The 8521-nt window shown below is 39.6% G+C and overlaps 1 pseudogene; it reads right to left on the bottom strand.

The window, feature by feature from the left end:
* Positions 1 to 25: 25 nt before the first annotated feature.
* LOC118854851 lies at positions 26 to 7779 on the bottom strand (annotated as a pseudogene).
* Positions 7780 to 8521: the final 742 nt, after the last annotated feature.

The following is an 8521-nucleotide window of genomic DNA, read 5'->3' as shown; positions in this document are numbered from 1 at the left end:
TTTCATATTCTTTCTTGTACGACTACTAAACTGGATGATGGTAGAGATGGTAAGCCGACATTTTCTCAGCCCTGCCCTGCTCAGCCTCAGGAACCCACATGGGCTCTTGGTGGTTCGGTTGCTCTTGTCTCACTGCCATCTTGTGGTTTTGGGTTTTCTGGCACTCTGCGACTGCACCTGAAGTCCCGGCAGTATTGACGTTGAGGTGGCTGCTGACCCTGGGTCTCATCGTCTTGGGTCTCTTTTTTACCTTCGTTATGTTTCACTGGTCCACCTTTTTCTTTTGCACCCTGGCTGTCAGTGCCCTCTATTACTTCTCCCTACACAGGAGGGTTGGAAAACTGCGGTCCATGTCCAGAGGGCCTCCGTATGTAGTAGGGTGGGAACGGCCGCCTGAGGTAGGGACAGCGTTGTTGGGGATGGCCTTCTGGAGTACTCTCTGATTCCTCTTCCTTTTCCCCACTCTCACCATCCTGCTGATTCTTCGGCTAGTTACCTGGAGGACCCCTACGATGTGGATGGCGTCTCAGCTGCATATTTACTATCTAGAACAGGATGCCACCAAAGGGCCCATTACATTAGCTGCATCCGCACACCCTTTTCTCCTTCAGCAACAACGAACTCCACAGTCTCTCCATCTCCTTCACTGCGGAGTTTTTCTTCCTTATGGCAGTCTCGGGTACAAATACATCTTACTTGGTGTCATTCCTCTTGATGAAACCATAGCCATTTCTTACATTGAACCATTTACTGTTCCCAAAACCTTCCTTGCGATGACCTTCTTTTCCCGACCTCCCCGCCCAGGTGGGTACCGCTGATGTGAGGCTGCCAGGACTGTCGCTCTCTCCACCACACAGGTGACGTGAGGCTTGGTATTAGCACTGGGGAGGGAGACGGGGGCAGCGGCGACGGCTGCCTGTCCGGGCCTAGCTGCTCATTGATGCGTTTATAGTGACTGGGGCCTTCCGCAACAGCGGCGGATCCTCCAGGGTGTGAGGGTGGCTAGGCCAGCGGAGGCGGTGGGCCTGCTCAAAGGGCTGTCTGGGGTCTGCCCTGTGCCCTTGCTACCGATGGAACTCCACGTTATTCTTTAAGACGCTTCAATATCTGTTAGGGAATTCTAATGGAGAGTTTATTTTTGAAATGACAGGAGTTGTCTTACACTCAAGCACTAAACATTGGATGACACCTCTTTCACAAGAGCAATTGCTTAATTGGTTCCCAGGTAAGGAACTTAATTTTCTATGAAATGTAGTTCTCTGGCTTCTGGGACCAAACAAATGATACTGGGAGCACCTGCTTAAAAAAAAAAAAAAGGTAAGCTCCTTTTCACTTATTTTTTCCCGTATTTTTTTTGGGTCTCCTAATTTAGCAAGTCATTGACTTGTTTTTCATGGTTTTCTCGCATCATTCTCATTTCTCTTCCCAATTTTTCCTCTCCTTCTCTAACTTGCTTTTCCAAATCCTTTTTGAGCTCTTCCATGGCCTGAGACCAGTTCATGTTTTTCTTGGAGGCTTTTGATGTAGACTCTTTGACTTTGTTGTCTTCTTCTGGCTGTATGTTTTGGTCTTCTTTGTCACCAAAGAAAGATTCCAAAGTCTGAGCCTGAATTTGAATCCGTTTTTGCTGCCTGACCATGTTCCCAGCCAACTACTTGACACTTGAGTTTTTCCTGGGGGTATGACTGCTTGTAGAGTAAAGAGTACTTTGTTCCAAGCTTGAGGGGATGCGCTGTTGTTTTCAGAGCTATTTCTGTACAGCCAGCTCTGCCACACCAGCACTCCTCCTTCCCCAAGAACTGCCAACCTGGACCTGACTCAGATCTTAAGCAGGCTCTGCACTCCTGCTCTGATCTGCCACTTAATTCCTCCCACCAGGTGGGCCAGGGGCCTGATGCAACTGCGGCTGTAGTTCTGTAGCTGCACCACCTCTGCTGCCCCCAGGATGGTGGCCGAACTGCGAACTCCTTTCACTCCTGGCAGCTTTTCCTACTACCCTTCTCTGTTGTCCTTGGTGTTTGTGGGTTGAGAAGTCTGGTAACTGCCACAGCTCACTGATTCAGGGCGCTAGGGCATATTCCACCAGGCTCCTAATCTGGTTGGTCCTGCCGCTGCCCACGCTGGGCTCCGCTCCCCTCTGCTTCCAGCTCGGTGCTCAATAGACCTCACTCAGCGACCATCCAGGCTGTCCTGGGCCAGAGCCCTGCTTCCCTGTGCTATTTTGTGGGTTCTTCAGTTCTAGAATTTGTTCAGAGTCATTTTTTATAGGTTTTTGGAGAGACTTGGTGGGGAGCTCATGCAAGTTCCTGCTTTCCAGCCACCATCTTGGCTCCATGCCCCCTTTTCACTTTTTTTTAAATGTCTTTAACAAAATTATCTCTACTACTACAGTATAGTTCTCATTGCCACGATGTTCTTTGTGTAAAGAAAGTTTTGGCTATGCAAAAAGTGTCTGAAATGGAGTCTCTTTATGTGGAAAATTTCAAAAACCTGTTTACGAAAGAATCCAAATGGGGAAGTGCCTACCCTGTGGTTCAGTTGGATGATGTATACCTGAAAGTTTGGTTAAAGTAGGCAAACAAGCTAGGTGATATGTAAATTCATATTGTTTATTTCCTTAAAGCTAGCAGATACATACATGTATGAAGCCAGACAAAATCTGACTGCCTGAACAGAAGTATGAGAAGGTTTAAATTCATTTTTAGAACAGTTGCAACTAAGCATGTCTGTTACTCAATTTTATGGTCTCCATGTATGTTTTACCATGATACAAGAAAAGGATTTTCTAAATTGAATAGGTTGTAAATATGAAAAGATAAGAGAGTTGGCAAGGGTCAGTTGAAACTACAACCCAGTGTTTCTGTGTTTAATTTACCATTAACATTCCATAACATAGTATATGCCCATAAAATATTAAGCTCGAGAGTTTCTCGGGTTAAGGGTCTCATCCTTAATGTCTAATAGACAGAGAATGCCCTTAAATCAGCCCCATCTGGCCTTGTTGACATAGGAAGAGATATTCTCTGAGTTTAGTCAGAGAACAAAGAAGCTTAGGTAAAGACTCTTCCTCTGGTTATTCAGTTCAAGCTCTGACCCTTATTGAAGTTACTATTTTGATATTAAATGATTATCAATAACAATGTGCGAAAAAAGCAAACTCTGACTGTGGAAGCATTCCAAAGGACCTGAGTGCCACAACTATGATGTTTTGACCTTAATTCATTTCTGCAGTATCTTAATGACTCACTTCCTTCTATAGTATGATAAAGGAAGTGGTGTTTCTCACCTCTGGAATTTCAAAAGTTTGTGAGAACAAGGTATAGGAAAATCCAAGTTCTAGCTATGTAGCACCTAGCATTGATGCCCTGAGAAATGAGTGTGAATCTTTAATTATGCCATTATAGATTTTTTTCCTTCTTCTTTTTCCAGTAGCTAGGTGGTGGGATAGATTGTTGACTTTTTTTTTTGAACAGGTAGAAAATGATAGAAATGTGAAATGTTGCATGAATTTTCCGATAAGGTCACTAGTTTTAGTTTTATTAACTTTTACCTTTTTACAAGACTCATTTCATGAGGGAGTAATAATTTATAAATGTATGTAATGTAAAAAGAAAGCCTAACAATCAGACTTAAAATGATAAAAATAAATAAAAGAAATAGTCTTCAAGAATACCTTCAGGTTCCCCACTCAGCTTGTTTGTGTGTCTTCTTGCATTAGATTGTAAACTCCTTGAGGCCAGGGAATATCTTTCTTTTTCTTCTTTGCTCTGTCTGGCAGATTGCAGGACCTCCATAAATATTTGACTGACTGAGAATGTGTATGCTGTATTTACGGTCCTAGAATTAGAGAACTAGAGCAGGAAGTGATCTCACAGACCATGAAGTCTAACCTCCTCATTATTTTATCCTCATTTTTAATCATGTCTGACTCTTCATAACCCCATTTGGGGTTTTCTTGGCAAAGATACTGTAATATTTTGTCATTTCCTTCTGCAGCTCATTTTACAGATGAGGAAACTGGGGCAAATAGGTTTAAGTGGCTTGCCCAGGGTCACTTAGCCAATAAGTGTCTGAGGCTAGATTTAAACTCTGGATGATGAATCTTCTTGACTGCATCCCGCCCCTGCCACTTTATCCACTGTGCCACTTATCTACCCTTTCTCATTTTTACCGGTGAGCAAGCTGAGATCCAGAAAGGCTATGTGGCTTGCTCAAAGTCACACAGATAGCAAACTTTAGAGGAAGAAATGTGAATTAACATCCTCTGACTACAGTGCCAGAGCTTTTTCTTGTTGTGGTTAGTTATTTCATTGTGCCATAGTTTACAGCCCTCTAACCAACCAAACAAAAAAGACTTTAGGGACTGTTATCCATTTTTTAACAACCCCACTCTGCCCCAATCCTTTGGATCTTTTATCCACATGATCAAATGAAAGGTCTGAAAGGGTCAACAACAACACCACCAAAAGCTAGGGAAAGCTAGAGCTAGACTTTGGCCTTGGACCTCAATCCTTTGTTTCAAATTCCAGCCTTTATTATGCACACATGGTACCTAACTAGCCTCCAAAGAAGATTTGAGCCGTCCAACTGGGGTGTAGAGGTGAAGATTTTTCTTTGTGGCTTCCTTGGTTCTATTGATTACCAGAAAATGTTTTCCTCAGAAAGTGTTTCCATAGAAGCATGGGAATCAATGCCTTCATTGTGATTACTGTCTCATTCATATCCATTCCTTCAGGCAAGACTATGAGCTAGGCTGTGGAAACCTAATCCACTTATATAAGATTGGCACTCCACCCTTCTTAGAGTTTGCCAAATTTGAGAGTCAGCTAGAGCCTGTAGGGAGCCAACAGTTATGATGGAAATTATTTGTGTAAGGTTAAAAGGAAAAGAAAAAGAAGTGTTGTCTTCCTAGCCATATACCACAGATAGGCAATCTGATATTGTAGATATAGCTAATGAGAGAGATAAGAGGTTTTTATTTTGCTTTGCTTTGTTTTTCTTAATGGACCTAGAGGTAAAATTTTAGTGCTGGGGGCTGAGGTCTTTGATTATGGGAATAGTTCTGCTATCTGTCTTCTCCAGAAGACAAAGAATATCCAATTAATTCTAGACCAGCTTTGCTGAAAAATTTATGTCTAAAAGGTGGAGGAAATGAGAGTGGACACTACTTGTTTGGATTTTATTCTGACCAACTAGGACTGATCCTACAGAAGTGATTGTTGAGAATGGGAGAGGTTGTAGAGGGAACAGTCATTCAACACAATTTTATTAAGTTCTTATGTGGGAAGCACTGTGCTACATGATGGATATCTAGAGAAAAAGCAAAATCAGTCCTTGCCCTCCACATTTTAATGGTTGAGATATGTGTACACACACACACACACACACACACACATGCACGCATGCATGCACACACAGAGATACATAAATCAAACAAAATGAAAAGGTCAAGAATGAGCAGGGTGTTTTAGAAGACAATTAGTGAGGTTATCTGAAGGAAATAGAGAATTAGCCTAGTTTTTTTTTTTTCCCCAGCAATGAGGACATCAGTGAGTTTGAGGATCCTCCCTAAGGAAAATTCCTGGACCACTCATGAGTTATCAGTAGGATGATTTTATTGCAAAAAAAAAAAATGCAGAGCAGTTTAGGGATTTCTTCTGAAGCTGGGGGAAGAATCACCCTTCCAAAGTTTATGCATTATAGTAAATCTCTCTCTATTTCCTGTTCTTGGGAATATGCCAGTTTCTGGACTACCTAGTTTTCTAGAATGATATCACCTATAAGAATCTAATCCTCATACTTAGAATAAGCCACTTTTTCTGGCTAGGTTCTGCAAATACCTTCAGAGACCTCATCATCTTAATTCAGGGATTCTTAAAACATCTTGTTTGTAATGAGTCTTTTTTATACTTTGGTGAAGGCTTTGGACCCATTCTCAGAATGTTTTTAAATGCATTGAATAAAATACATAGGATTACAAAAGAAACCAAATATATTGAAAATCATTATGTAATGTATGTGTATTGACAATCCTTTCAGATTATTTGAACCCCAATAAGATCCAAAGCCTGAACTAACCAACCAAACTGTTTTGCTCTGCTCTAAAAAAAATGTCCTTTCCTGTGTCAGCAACTTCAAAGACCAGATAAGGTTGACAAGCCTGTTGGTGACAGGATGTCTGCAACCAGAATAGTGGGATTTGTCTTATCTTGGTATTCTAGGGGCATATGCATATACAGGAGAAGCACAAACATCCTGGGATTGTAATTTCTAACTGACACTACTTTGTCAGTTGTCTTGTCTTACTGTGTTTGTGACTTATTCAACTAAGAAACTTCCTTTCTTATGATATGGAGACCAAAAGCTGGAGTTGGGATTATTCCAAAGGGTATTTAAACCTTCTCATTCTTTTGGCAGTCAGTCAGAAGTTTTCCTTCTGACTCCATGGTCATGTAACTGCTAGCTTTAAGGGAATAAATAATATAAATGTATATCACCTAGCTTGTTTGTTTCCTTTAACAGAAACTTTCAGTTCGACAATATACATACACACACGTGCACAGGCACGTGTGTGTATGTGTGTGTGTGTGTGTGTGTGTGTGTGTAGTTCATGCACTCCAGGGTAAGAATCCCCACTTGGATTATTTTAACCTCCTTTTTAACCTCCGTAGATAGCCATTGTACAAGATACTTCAGGAGCTGGCAGCATTGTCAAGAGACTCAAGATAGGAGATCTTATTTCTGGAAAAGAGGCAGAGGAGCCTAAAATGAATAGTGATAATATATCTGCCATTTTTAGTGGAGTTGTGCACAATTTTTTTTATGTACCTGAATGGAGTAGTAGAGAGATTATTGGGCACAGAATCAGGAAGACCTAAGTTCAAACTTGACTTCAGACTCTTATCTTCCATAGCTTACTCAAATGTATAATGGGGATAAATAGTTGTACCTTCTTCCCAGATTTGTTGTAAATATCAAATGAAACATCTGTGAAGCACTTAGTGCAATGCCTGGCACATAGTATGTGCTTAATAAATGTTTATTTCCTTCCTTCCTTCCTCTACAAGGATAAATGTTAGGTGGACTGGGAAAATAAATTTGATAAGTAGAGTGGGTACAGATTACATAGGAACTTGAAAACTAATCTATTAGTATTAGCATCGATGTAGCACTTTGAGTTTTGCAAAGCATTTTTATTTAATTTGTTCCTTATAGCCACCCTGTGAGCTATCTGTTATTATGATCATCATTTCACAGATGAAGAAACTGAGGCTCAGAAGAGTGAAGCACCTTGCCTAGTGTTTTATATGTCATCAGACATGAAATTAAATCCAGGTCTTGTGAACATAAGACCAATACCTTTTCTGCACCACCTTTTGAGCCTTTCATACTGGGCTATTTTATTTCACTGTATATTCTGTTTTCACCTTTTGGTCTCTAATCTAAGCAAATGACAATTTAAAAAATGCCTTTTCGAGCCAGATGAGATTGGAATTCCCTTTTTAAAAAAGTGCCTAGATTTCAGTTCCAGAAACCTTTGGATAGTTTCCATAAGGAGTGACTGAGTTTAGTATAGCCACTCCTCATTGAAATTATTTTGTGAATTCTAATTCCTTAATTTAACTTTTCCTGATTACTGGGAAGGAACAAATGAATTTAGATAATAAGACATTCTATTTTTTTAAGTTGCAGACATATACAGAGAATATTACTATACATATTTCCATCAGTCCCTAGAAACAAAACAGGTGTTTTTGGTGATTCAGAATCACTTTTCATGACAATTTTATTTTTTCACATGCTTCTTTTTCTTTCTTTTTTTAAATGTTTAGATGCAATATGATTCATGACTTACTCTTAAGAGAACTTGTCATTTTGGTTAAAAATCACTAAAACATTTTATCCAATATTGTTTCTGTTGTTTTCTATTTCATCTTCAGCCAATGTTTAACCTAACCTCCATTTTAATATAAAGCAATATTTCAAAATCATTAAGTGTCCCCTTAAAAAACAGATTATTTTCTTATATCAATTGAAAATAAAGAGTAATAAAAAAGAACCCTGGAGGTTTTAACATTGCTTTTATCTTAGTTACAAAACCTATTTCATAAAATCAATAATAATACTTGTGGTTATGTACTATACTGGAATAAAATCATTTCTTCTCTTTTGGGCACCCCAGCACCACTGAGTCTTGCTATCAAAATAATATTTTTTTAAATGTTCTTTCTTCAGTACTTATTCAATAATTTAAATTTCATGAAGACCTCCAGGGACACTTTGGAAATATGGATCTTTCTTAGGACTCTTGTGATTTGACATGAAGTCATAATACATCAAATTATCAAAAAAAATTCTAAAGTTTGAATGAGCTTTCAGTTTGATCCTATCTTTATATGCAATTAAGGAAAAATGGCATGTTGTACTGGTGAATGTTTTTTTGTTTTGTTTTTTGTTTTGCTGTTTTTGTTTTTTACAAATTAAATGCATTGCTTGATGCCTAGCTCCTAATGTCAAGCTA

This window comes from Trichosurus vulpecula, chromosome 6 (genome assembly GCF_011100635.1).
Source record: "Trichosurus vulpecula isolate mTriVul1 chromosome 6, mTriVul1.pri, whole genome shotgun sequence".
NCBI lineage: Eukaryota > Metazoa > Chordata > Mammalia > Diprotodontia > Phalangeridae > Trichosurus > Trichosurus vulpecula.
Note: the sequence above shows the minus strand (reverse complement) of the source record. Positions and strands in the feature narration are given on the sequence as shown.